Source organism: Stenella coeruleoalba (genome assembly GCF_951394435.1).
Source record: "Stenella coeruleoalba genome assembly, chromosome: 20".
Lineage (NCBI taxonomy): Eukaryota > Metazoa > Chordata > Mammalia > Artiodactyla > Delphinidae > Stenella > Stenella coeruleoalba.
The window spans coordinates 21,871,226-21,884,468 of record NC_137166.1 but is presented as its reverse complement, the minus strand read 5'-3'; the positions used below and the strand labels follow the sequence as shown (position 1 = coordinate 21,884,468).

The following is a 13,243-nucleotide window of genomic DNA, read 5'->3' as shown; positions in this document are numbered from 1 at the left end:
CTCAACAATAATTTAAATAATAAAATTACTGAGAGAAGTATCCTATTTTGTTCAAATGATAGCCAGTGTTTAACATCCTCACATATAGTGGGGTGTATTAGTCATGTATTAGTCACTACAACAAAATGATGCATATTTTATTTTCAGGTAAGTCATGGATGTGTTTAAGGGAAATTTTCAAACTGCCTTGATGGCTTCATGTCAATGAGGAAGAGGGGAGACCTAAAATTACCAGGTCAGGCGAGTACTTTAACAGAACATATTTACCAAGACAGGCTGTATAATTAATAACCATTTGAACTGGGTCTTGAGGTATTAGTAGGTGTTGACCAAATTAGGACCAATTATGTCTGGATCTTAAGTTTGTAGAAAGATGTAGAATCTCATGGTATTTGAATGGGGAAAGATCTCAATTTCAAAGAGCTGAGTTTTCAGGGCAGAAGAATGTTTGATTTTATCTTGAGGTGAGTAGGGAACTGCTGAACATTCTTAAGCTAAAACTACATCCTCCACCTGATTTCTAAATAGCTGTAAAAACAGAACAGAACAACAACAACAACAAAACCTTAATTTAGCAAAGCCTAAAGTATTGCCAGATCCTTTCAAAGATTTACATGTTATTTGACCTAAATTCTTTTATTTTATCTCTAACAAAATCCAAGTAATCTTCTGAATTTGTTTGTCTGAATGTACTGGTTTTGCTAGTATCTTGTCTTTAAGAAATAAAAAAGAAAGCTAGAAGCATTAATAACACATTAAAAGAGAGTAAATGAAAAAGAAATTGTTTTATATTTCTATCTATTTTGTAAACAAGCACTAGCACATATCATGTATCCAGCAAGGTGTTAGGTACTGGAAATTTAAAACTAAAATGCATATAACAGACACGGAGACATGGTATCTGCCCTCAAAGGGCTCTCTTTTCCATGAATGATATAGATATCAAGAGGTAAACCTATGATTATAGTATACTGAAGTTTGGGTTATGGCAAAATTATTCACAAAAATCTGTGGAATCCCAGAAAAGGAGTCCCAAATATAGCCTTAAAATGTTTCTATGTCCTGGGAGACGAGTAGCAGTGAGCTAGCTAGTATATCACAGGAAGGAACTACATGAGAAACAGGAAACAGGCTCAGATTTTCAAAAGTGTGTCACATCCAGGGAACTGCAAGTAATTCTGTGTAGGTGGATACATGGAGAAGTGGGGACAGGCAAACCTGACAAGATATATGGAGATGGTTGATAATAGAACTTGTGTTTCGTGTCAGAGAGAGTAAACCTGATGCTTTGATTCTGTCTTTGATTAGTTCTGAAACCCAATCAAAATTTTCTTTGGAAATCCAGTAAGCAAAACCAGGTTAAAACTGCAGTTTTCTAGTTGTGTGTGTGTGTGTGTGTATGTGCACGTAGTTGGGTGGGGGTTTGAGGGAAAGGGAGACTGGCACAACTGAAGGTCTGTCTCCAACTACGTTTCTGGCCGGTACTCCCTGAGGATCCTCCCTAGCCAAAATTTGAAAAACATTGGTATAATAATTGGGTAGTAACTAAGGGACTTTCAGAAGAGGCATGGTAAGATCGTATTTAGAATTTGGAGTGAAAAATATACATAACCTTCAGTCAGTATCCTCAGAAGAACAAAAATTAAAAGCACCCTCTTTGATTAAAGTGATCACCAATATATACCATTGTCATACATGGTAGGCATGTGGCTATGACAAAATGAGGCGCCTTTCATTTTTAGGTACAGTACGGAATGCTTAAGGGAAATTTTTCTACTGCCTTGGTCACAGCATGGCAATGCAGAAAAGAGATGACCTAAAATCATTGACAGGCACATACTTGATCAGGACATACGGAGCAAAACAAGGTTTTTAAATAATAAAAAAATTCAATGTTTTTTTAGAAGGAGAAATCAGCTATTTCTGACATCTCTAGATCAGAATTTGTCTGTGTTCTGCAGGAATATTCATATATAGCAAGTTCCCCAGGGATATTCATACACATTAGAGTTTGATGATCTGTGTGTCTAGACTGTCACCTGGATGATAGCTCTGTCTTGGCCTTACACATTCAAACATTGGGTACAGCACTGAATGGAAGAAGAGATTTGGGGGATGCTTGTAGATTTAAATGTTACTGTTAAGGAAAATGAGATAGAGTTTATAAGGCTTATCTGCAGTCACGTAGTCCTTCACAGGCGTCCTGAGAATCAAACTAGTTACTTTACTTGATACAATACCCAAGAGATTCACTAATATTCTTATTTCATCTCCCTAACACAGCCCCTGCCTGGATTCCCAAGTGGACATTTCATGTCTCTCATGCACAGGATATACACCTCAAAGAGAAGACCACTTTTAACAAGTAACAAATAGTGAATGCAGGTTTTTATTTTTTAATATTTATTTAATTTAATTATTTATTTTATTTTTATGGCTGCGTCTGGTCTTAGTTGTGGCACTCAGTATCTTTGTTGAGGTATGCAGAATGTTTCGGTGCAGCACACGGGCTCTTTGTTGCTGTTCATGGGATTCTCTCTAGTCGTGGCACGAGGGTTCCAGAGCACGTGGGCTCTCTAGTTGAGGCGCTCGGTAGTTGTGGCGCGAAGGCTTAGTTGCCCTGTGGCATGTGGGATTTTAGTTCCTCTACCAGGGATTGAGCCCCTGTCCCCTGCATTGGAAGGCGGATTCTTTACCACTGGACCACCAAGGAAGTACCAGGCTGCAGGTGTTTCAATTCCACTGGCTGTTTGGGAAAAACATTTGGGGATAGTAAGGTATATATGAGGGGGTGTCAAGGAAACTGAAATCCCTGATGCTCCCAAATTATCATTTTGCCAACAGTTTCAAGTTCCGTTCACACTAATTTCTGACTGCAGCTAAAGTACAAAACAATCATTTGAGTTTCATATTATCCTTTCTTTTTGGTCTCTTGAGGACATACTAAGAATTTGTGAAAATGGCATAGTCAGATGTCAGGAAGAAGCAGGAAATCTAAAGAGGTGAATCTAAAGGATTTGAAGCACATAATCAAGAAATGTTTTGTTTGTTTGTTTAAGTGAGTTGACTTTTTATGTGCAAATTTGGATCAGGAAATCCCATTTATACCCTAATGAGGCTGTGAAGCTCCTTGGAACTCTCCTCAGCCATTGGGCATTTGGCCTCCTTTAACTGAGAGTGAGCTCTGAGGTTTCTTCTGATTCAAGTCAGATTGACAGTGTCTTCAGAAAAAACCCTGACCTCCTGCTGGAGCAAGGTAATAAATAGTTAAGATGTTGGGAGGGATATGGTGACTTTCACCTGGCTTGATCCCTTCAGATACCAGGAGGCTTTCCAGACTCTGAGACTCTGAGAGAAGATTCTTAGCTGATGAATTACACCTAGGAGAGAATCAGTAGAAGTAGAGCAATTATACTCATTGTGTAACTTAATGACACAATGTAATGTGTTTGCTAAAGTGGATGTGAATATACGTGGGCTATTAAAGCAAGGTTATGGATCTGAAGAAAGCAATAACCGAATTCTAAAATATTTATGAATATTTAACAAGCTAATATTAAACAGAATTTTAAGAAGTTTCAAGCAACTTCATGTAATAAATGGAATTAACCAGAAAGAAACAGCAGCTCCAAGGAGTATCAGTGCAATCAATTTTTTCCTCATTTTGTAATAATTTATTTGTATTATTCTCCAAGACACTGTGAAAATATGTGTTTGTTTCTGCTTTGATGTATTGAAACTCATTACCATGGGGCTTTTTCTAAATATCCTCTGAAATATATAAATTGCAGACATAACAATATTGTTTATAAATTGACTTTTATTTTATTATTATTATTTTTTTGCACCCAAGTCTTAGTAAGTTCTAATCTCAGCATCTGTTGATAATTGTTGTGCTTCTGTTAGTGGGGACAGAGAAGATCCCAGGGTTTATAACTCTCCATCTGTGCTGAAAAGTTAACATTTATTTCATAATATTGTTTTTAACATATGTATATCACATAAACACCTTGCAGGGTAATGTGACCTTCTGATGCATTGATAGCATTCACTATTGCTGATTGTATCATGGAGTGTTGATACCATATACTTGCTGTATGACAAACTGAGATTTTTGCTTTTAAATTTAATCCATAAGTAAAGGAAATACTATACAATTATTTTAAAGTTTTTTGAAATTTTGGAAAAATTTATCATTCTAATGATTTTTAGGTGTACAGTTCAGTGGCTTTAATCACATTCACATTGCTATGCAGCCATTACCACCGTCCATCTCCAGTACTTTTCATCTTGTAAAACTGAAACTCTGTACCCATTAAAAAATAACTCCTCATTCCTCTCTCCTCTGACTCTGACAACCACCATTCTACTTTCTGTCTTTATGAATTTGACTCTTCCAGATACCTAATGTAATGGAATCATGCAGTAATTGTCCTTTTGTGACTGGCTTATTTCAGTTTGCACACTGTTCATGTATTTTGTAGCATGTATCAGAATGGCATTTGTTTTATGGTTAAATAATATAAAATACAAAATAAAAAATAAATAATATAAAATATTTTATGCATATTCCACAGTTTATCTATTCATCCATAGGTGGATATTTGTTTTTTTCCATTCTTTTGACTAATGTGAACAATGCTGCTATGAACATGGGTGTACAAACATCTGCTCAAGTCCCTGCTTTCAATTCTTTTGGGTATATACCCAGAAATGAAATTGCTGGAACATATGGTAATTCAATGTTTAATTTTTTTGAGGCACTGTCATACTGTTTTCTGAAGCTGCTGCCCCATGTTGCATTCCTACCAGCAATGTACAAGGGTTTTAATTTCTCCACGGCCTTGTCAACACTTGCTATTTTCTGGGTTTGTGTGTGTGTGTGTGTGTGTGTGTGTGCGCGTGTGCGTGTGTGTGCATGTGTTTAATAATAACCATCCTAATGGTGTATAGTATTATTTCATTGTGGTTTTAATTTGCATTTCTCTAATGATTAGTGGTGTTGAGCCAGTTTTTATGTAATTATGTCCATTTGTGTCTCTTCTTTAGAGAAATGTCTATTCAGATTTTTTGCCCATTTTTATATCAGGTTGTTTCTTTTTTATTGAATAATTTGTGTTTGTGTTCTTAAATCAATTTTTTTTTCTGTTTTAGTTTTCTTAAATGCATGGTTTTGGACTTTATTCAAGTTGTTCTTAACAACAACAAATGAGACTTCCCTACATAAATTTTCTTGGACTGTCTACTTGCATCTTTCATCATGGGATAAACATATTTTACTACATGCACAGACATATTTTAAGCTGAACTAATGTCTAAAGATTCATGAAATAATGGTCAAAAAGACCAATCCAGTTACCTCTTGTAATCCATAATTTCTCCAAAGTAGGTAAAAGAAAACTAGTAGTTATTAGTTTTGTCTTACAAAAATAAAGAGTTGACATAAGTGAATTTTACCTTAGAAATAATAGAGCTGAATTTGGTTGAAGATCGTTTACCAAAATGCAATTAGCAGCAACCAGACCCCATAGAAACTGCTGTCTTTGACATCTCCAATAAGATATCCATCTGAAAAGCAGTACATCTAAACACAATGTATCCTTCCACTCTAAAACCTCCCATTCACTTTAACCCTCCTTCCAAGCAATATTACTCCCCCCCACTCATGAACTCAAGTCAAAAGCTTGGCAGACATCTTAGACTCTTCCATACTCTCTCTCATCCCTCCTCAACCAATCTAAGTATAAATTCTACCCCACAAGTCGCTCACAAATTTACTTTTTCATCCCTTTTGATATTTCCATGTCCCAGACCATGATAACTGGTGCATTGGAGGAATTTCATCTCTTGATTTCGTTTTTGTCTCTCATCAGCTCATTTCCTACATTACAAATCTTTCTAAAATACAAAACTGCTAATGTGTCCCTCTTATCTAACACTATTTTATGAGGTTCTCAGTGCCCTTAGGATTAGGTCAAAAGTTCTGATTTAGCTAGAAAGGAGCATTATGACTGCACCATGCTTTGTAAATCTCTGCATATTCTTCTTTTCTCTTCCTCCCACACTTCAGCTCACTTAAGTTCCCTAAACACAAATTCTCAGTTCTGTGACTTTGCACAGATTGTCTCCTGTGCCTGGGGTACCCTTTACCTCTTTCATCTTTGCAAATCTGACTTCTATTTCTATGTCAGTTGGCAATTTAGAAGAAATTCCTTGGTTATCTTTCCTTGATCCCCAAATCTGAATAGAATGTTTTCACTCACTGCTTTCATGCACCCCATGATTTCCCTAAGGTCATTTATCACATGGTGTTATAATATCCTTTTAATTCATCTATACCTCCACCAGACTAAGATTCCTTGAGGTCAAGTAACACGTTTGTTTTGCATGTAGTTTTAGTCAATTCCCTACCCTAAAATGTTTGGTGTTATGGGCTGAATCATGTCCTCACAAAATTTATATGTGAAAGTCCTAACCTTCAGTATCTGAGAATGTGACTGTATCTGGAGATAGGGACTTTAAAGTGGTAATTAAGGTTAAATGAAGTCATTTGGGTGGGCCTAAATTCAATCTAACTGATGTCCTTATAAGAAAAGGAAGAGACACCAGAGATATATGTACACAGAGGAAAAGCTATATGTATATGAGGACACAGCAGAAAGGGGGCCACGTGTAGGCCAAAGTAAGAGGCTTCAGGAGAAATCAAACCAACCAGCATCTTGATCTTGGACTTCCAGCCTCCAGAACTCTGAGAAATAAGTTTTTGTTGTTTAAGCCATCCAGTCTGTGGTATTTTGTTATGGCAGCTCTACAGACTAATGCACTTGATAAATGTTGACACTCAGCAAAAATGTGTTAAATGAGTAAAACTTAGAAAGGTATAATCAAGGAGGATTTTCATAGATTTCTAATGAACTTTGTCCTAATTATTTTATTAACACAGTCCTGTACCTACTATGAAATATTTATTCTACTATATGTTTTTTCATCTATAACAATGTTGCAGGTAGGTCGTTATTACCTTCAATTTTCAGGTGAGGAAACTGAAGTTCAACAATTTTGACTGAGTTTTCTGAGGATACCTCATTCATGGTAAAGCTAAGTTTCAAGCCTGTGCTACTGATTCTAAGTTCAGAACATTACTATCATAACCTAATACCTCCTAAATCATTTCTTCTAATCAGGTTTACTTTATTTGGGTTATCCTATAAATAAAGCAATAGCATTCTTTTCTTTGAATACCCACTCTTAAATATGATTTTGTGGTATATAATACTTTGGACAAACCATATAAATTAATCTTGAGAGATAAGATTTGCTCAATGTTTGGTTTACAAGGGTTGAGTCTGTAAGGCACTAATTGATTAATTTGGAAGGTTCATATTAAAATGCCAGTTTAAAAGCATGCTTCAATTGTGAAAAGTCCTATAATTAATACATGAGAGTTTATTTTAAAGTGAATTAACTATTCCTGTAGCACACATTTCAACCTTTTTCTGGCTAAATGATAAAGTTGAAAGCCTATTCAACTTAGAGTGAGAGACAACTGGTTTCATAATTCTCCTGCAAGACCTACAAGTGACATGTTTTTGTTACTCATATCATCTCCCTGGCTGCCATTTCTCTTTAAAATAATGTGCACCCTAAGAATAGTAGTGAGACCAAAAAGAGTAAACTCATATAAAACCCTGACACATATTAGGTTTTCAATCAATGTTATTACTTTTACCTTTGACATGAAGGAAGAAAGATTTACTGGACACGTTATAACTGACCATCTCTTCAAATCTAGGGCCATTCAGCCACATCTAAAATTATTAGGAAAGAAGAATTGGAAATAATAAGTTTGCATAGTTTACCTAAAGCAATGTCTTAAAATTAGAAGACTCTGAAGAAATATAAATATAAATACTTTGTCACTAACACTCCTTTCTTTTCCTTGCAGTACTTCCAAATGGCTGCTATCTATTCGTGATCCATTGGAAAACTGCCTTTTCCATCACCGGGTTTATACAGTGAGAGCAGAGCTTGAGGAAATGAAAGGCAGCTGGTGCTTTGGTCAAGTCTCAGGAACTCTGTCTACAAATTACAAGGGAGAGGAACTCCAGCTTTGCCAGGACGGTAAGTTGTCTTTAAGTCTGCTTCAGCATATTCTCCCATTTGGTCCTTAATCATCTCCTTTATAATTTAACAGAAGTCAGTTCTTTCTCCATCTTAAAGAAATCCTTAAAATCATGTTTCCTTTCACCGTTAAACTGTTAGGGGATGATGAGAAGATGAGAACGACCTACTACTCTCAATAACTTACTGTTAGTAACTGCTGTAGAACCAGTGCATGAATAATGGCATTCTGCAAATCTGGCATGCTCTGGTTATATTCAGTTTGCTGTCAAGTGTGTCCTGAGTTTATGGGCTCTGCCATCTTTACAGTGGAAGAAAGTGTCTTCCTCCATCTTTCTTAACAGGTTGATGAGCTTCAGCCATGCCTTCATTGTTTCTGTCATGTTTTTAAAGAACTGGTCTACATGTTGCTTGTCTCTTACTCTAGGGGTACTTTGTTGCTTGAAAATCATGAATTTTGAACCTTTCCAAAACAAAAAAAAATGCTTATCTATGCTATTACTGCTAATGCTGCCCTTTCTATGTTGTGGCCACAAATCGTTTTCTGTATTTCTGTCATAATGATAATGTCTGCCTGGTTATGTGTCCAATTAAAATATACATAGTGACTGGGTTCATCAGAAAGATTGTAGAGTAGGAGGTCCCTGGCTATATTTCCTCACAGAAGGAGCAACTAGCAGTTATCCACAGACAAAAATGCCTTTTTGAAAATCTCAGAACCCAGGGGTGAGAGTAAAGGACACCCATGGACTAGAAAAAAAAGACAAGCTGCATTAGAAGAGTAAGAAGAGCTGTGTCACTTTGACTGTGACAGCCCTCCCCCATGCTGACACAGCACCACACTGAGAGGGATTCTCTGGGCCTACAATTTCTCAAGTGGAGCAAGAGAGTCCAAGGTGGATATTCAGCTTCCCCAGAATCCAAGGCACTTTCTGGGAGGCCAGATTCTGTCTCACGGAGAACATGGGGGAAGTGACAGGGTTAGATCACCTGGAGTCAGCTAGGAACAAAGAAGAGAAACAGGGCTCACAGTGACCAGCACATGGATTTTCGTGGTGGCACTGCATCCCTGCTGGTAGCATCACCTGACCAGTGAGCCCATTCAGCCACTCCACTCACTCACGGAGCTGACCTGGTGTCCCTGTCCAGCCAGGGAGCATGGTTGGCAGTTCTGCCTGCTTGGCTTCCCGACCAGCAATCCAGCCCAGTGGGAGAGCACAGCTATTGGCCTCACCCAGGCAGGAAGCCACACCAGAGACCCTGCCCCACTACAGGGGGGCAAGAAGCCAAGCCAATGATCCCAATGAAATGAGAGGCAGCTGTATGGAACCGGAGAGCCCAGACAGTGACCCAACCCAATTGTGGAGCCCAAACTCCAGCCCCGCCCAAATCTGGGGTACATACACCAACCTCATTCAACCAGGGAGATTAATCAGCAACCCTGTCCAGCTTCTAGGCACAACCTGCAGTCTGCCCAAACTGGTAGCCTGGTAACAACCCAAACCTACAGCAGAGCACAGCCAGCAGCACTGCCTGAGCAGAGAACCTCGCCAGTGATCCTGCTCAACTGTGGGGCGCAGTTTGTGGCCATAATCAATTACAGAGACCAGCCTGCAGCTGTGCCTGAAGGCAGAGTCAAGCCAGCAACACCCATCTTCCAGGAAGCACAGCCTGGGGCCCCACTTGACCAGGGGTAATTATGGAGCCCAACTGTGGACCCGCTCAGTTGCAGAGTACAACCAAGTGGCATCACCCTGCCAGTGAGCACTAGTAAATGAATTCAGTAAAGTTGCAGGATAGAAAAGCAATGTACAGAAATTAGTTTTATTTCTACACACTGACAACAAACAATCTAAGAAAGAAATTAAGAAGAAAATTCCATTCAAAATAGCATCAAGCACAATGAAATACTTAGGAATAAATTTAACCAAAAGAAGTAAAAGATCTATACACTGAAAGTATCAAACTTTTATGAAGGAAATTGAATAAGGAACAAATAAATGGAAAGATATTTCATGTTCATGGATTTGAAGAATTAATATTGTGAAAATGCCCACACTACCCAAAAGAATCCACAGATTTAATGCTACCCCATCAAAATTCCAATATCAATTCTCACAAAACTAGAAAAATAAATCCTAAAGTTTGTATGGAACCACAAAAGACCCCAAATAGCCAAAGCAATCTTGAGAAAGAAGAACAAACTTGGAGGCATCACACTTCCTGATTTCAAACTGTACTACAAAGCTAAGGTAATTGAAACAATATGGTACTGGCATAAAACAGGCACATAAACCGTTGAAACAGAATAAAGAGCTCAGAAATAAACTCATTCATATATGGTCAACTAAACTTCAACAAGGCATCGAGTATGCACAATGGGGAAAGTATGGTCTCTTCAATAAATGGTGTCAGGAAAACTGTATATTCACATGCAAAAGAGTAAAGTCAGACCTTATCTTACATCACTCAAATGAACTCAAAATGGATTAAAGACTCAAATGAAAGACCTGAAACCATAAAACTCCTCGAAATAACATAGGGAGAAAACTTGACATTTGTCTTGACAAAGATTTTTTGGATATGACACCAAAAGTGCAGGCAACAAAAGCAAAAATAAGCAAGTAGAATTACATCAAAGTAAAAGGCTTCTATACAGCAAAGGAAACCATCAACAAAAGGAAAAGGTAACCTATGGAATGAAAGAATATATTTTCAAACCATATATCTGATAAGGGGTAATATTATATATATATATATATATAGGAACTCCAATATCTCAATAGCAAAAAAACCCCACAAATAACCCAATTAAATGTAGACTTAGGACCTGGATAAACCTTTTCACAAGGAAGACATACAAATGGCCAACAGATACATGAAAAGATGCTCAGCATCACTAATCATCATAGAAATTCAAATCAAAACCACAGTGAGATATCACTTCATGCCTATCAGAATAGTTATTATCAAAAAGACAACAAATAACAAGTGTTGAAGAGGATGAGGAGAAAGAGAACCCTTGAGCATTTTTGGTGGGAATATAATTCGGCACAGCCATATGGAAAAGAGTAGGGAGATTCATCAATAAAAAATAGAATTAGATATTGATACGGTCATCCCACTTCTGGATATATATCCAAAGGAAATGAAAATAGGATCTTAAAGAGATGTCTGCATGCCCATGTTTATTGCAGCATTATTCACAGTAGCTAACACATGGAAACAATGTAAGTGTCCACTGATAGATGAACAGATAAAGAAGCTATGGTATATATATAAATACATGTAAACAATGAAATATTCAGCTATGAGAAAGAAGGAAATCTGTAATTTGCATGACATGGATGGTCTTTGAGGGCATTATGCTAAGTGAAATAAGACAGAGAAAGAAAAATACTGTATGATCTCACTTATATTTGCGATCTAAAAAAGTTAAACTCATGGAAATGGAATAGAGCCATAGTTGCCAGGGGCTAGAGGGTGGAAGCAATGGGGAGATGTGGGTCAAAGGGTACAAACTTTTATTTATGACATGAATAAGTTCTGGGGATCGAATGCACAGCATCATGAGTTTAGTTAATGTTACAGTATTGTAAACCTGAAATCTGCAAAGAAAGAAGATCTTAAATGTTCTCAACACACACACAACGTTAACTATGTGAAGTGATGGATGTGTTACCTAACTTGAGTGCAGTAATCATTTCACACTGTATACATATATCAAATTGTCGTGTTGTATACCTTAAATATATGAATTTTATTTGTCAATATACCTCAATAAAACTGGACAAAAATATATGTAGTGTTGTGGTGGGGCTTGGTAAAATTAGTGAGAGGTGGTATACACTACCAGGATGGCAGAATACAATTTATTTTTATAATTGGTGTTTGTCTTTTTCAGAAAATATACAATTATTTTTGGAATTTGAAATTTCAGAAAAATTCAAAATGAAAAATGAATTTTTTGTGAAAAATTCATTCACAATCTGTCACAGAAAACCATTTTTAATAATTTAATATAATGTATCTTATGTATAATTTCATTTTATGCATATGTCCATATATGATAACATATATGTATATATGTATGTAATTCTATATTTTATACTACCTTAATGCATAAAAATCTGAATGTTACCAAAATTTTGCGAGCATTACTCATGATTACACAATCTTCCATCCCATAGATGTGGCTCCATCTATCTTTTTAAATCTCCATTTGGTGTATATTTAAATTATTAAATATTTGTAAATGAAAAAGTAGTGGGTACAGGTTGAGGTGTTTTGTTGAACCTCTAATACTCCAAGGAGAGTAGCTTCAGAATCACTGATTCTGACTGTGGTGATGGATTATTTGAGTGCAGGTAGTGTATCTCACCTTTAGAGCTCCAAGCTCTAGAAAAATTCCTGCCACGTGGTGTCAACTCAAGTATCTGTGAAAGAATGAAATCATGAATATCTATAAATATATACTGTGACATTGCTTTCTTTCATGTTGCCATGTCTAGATAAGGATCGGAGTAGACATATAAACTATGAAAAATCAGCAGCAGATATTTATTTAGAATGCCAATGTGCAGTGACCCCTAGAGCAATATTAGCGGCTCTCACAGCATGTGCTTATGGGGCAGAGGCCAAGCCTCTGGGGGAAGAGCTTCTAGATATTAGCAATTGAGAGTTAGCCAGCAATCTGAGACCTATGCTTGAAGAGATGGTAGAATTGGGCTTGATTTAGGATGAAAATGATACTCAAAGTCATGTGCATCTGTAGGCATGGTCTTGCACCAGTTGTCTTCAAACAGTAGCAATCCACAAGGATGCCATTGTACAGCAATGTGAGAATAAAACATCCAGGTCTTGGACCCTCAGCAACCTTCACCTTATCTGTGAATCCCCATAACATTTTTTTCCGTTGCTCTCATACACACATATCACTATTGGAGTCTAAGGGGCTAGTTCAAATACAAATTTTGGCACTTACTACAGGTAAGTTGCCCATGTCTCATTTTCTTCCTCCGCATTCCAGGATTATTGAAAAAATTATGTGAAGTGATTTCTGTGATGTGTCTTGTACAGTTCCAAGGAGCAAGGAGGTATATAATATATTTTCCAACACTCC

At 37.0% G+C, this 13,243-nt stretch overlaps 1 long non-coding RNA gene across 1 annotated transcript in view; it reads left to right on the top strand.

Moving 5' to 3' along the window:
* Positions 1–13,243, top strand: part of LOC307179511 — a 490,390-nt gene that overhangs the window by 5,146 nt on the left and 472,001 nt on the right. The window contains exon 2 of the long non-coding RNA XR_013825417.1: positions 7,946–8,121. This is a non-coding gene — a long non-coding RNA (uncharacterized lncRNA). The remainder of the gene's footprint in view (positions 1–7,945; positions 8,122–13,243) is intronic.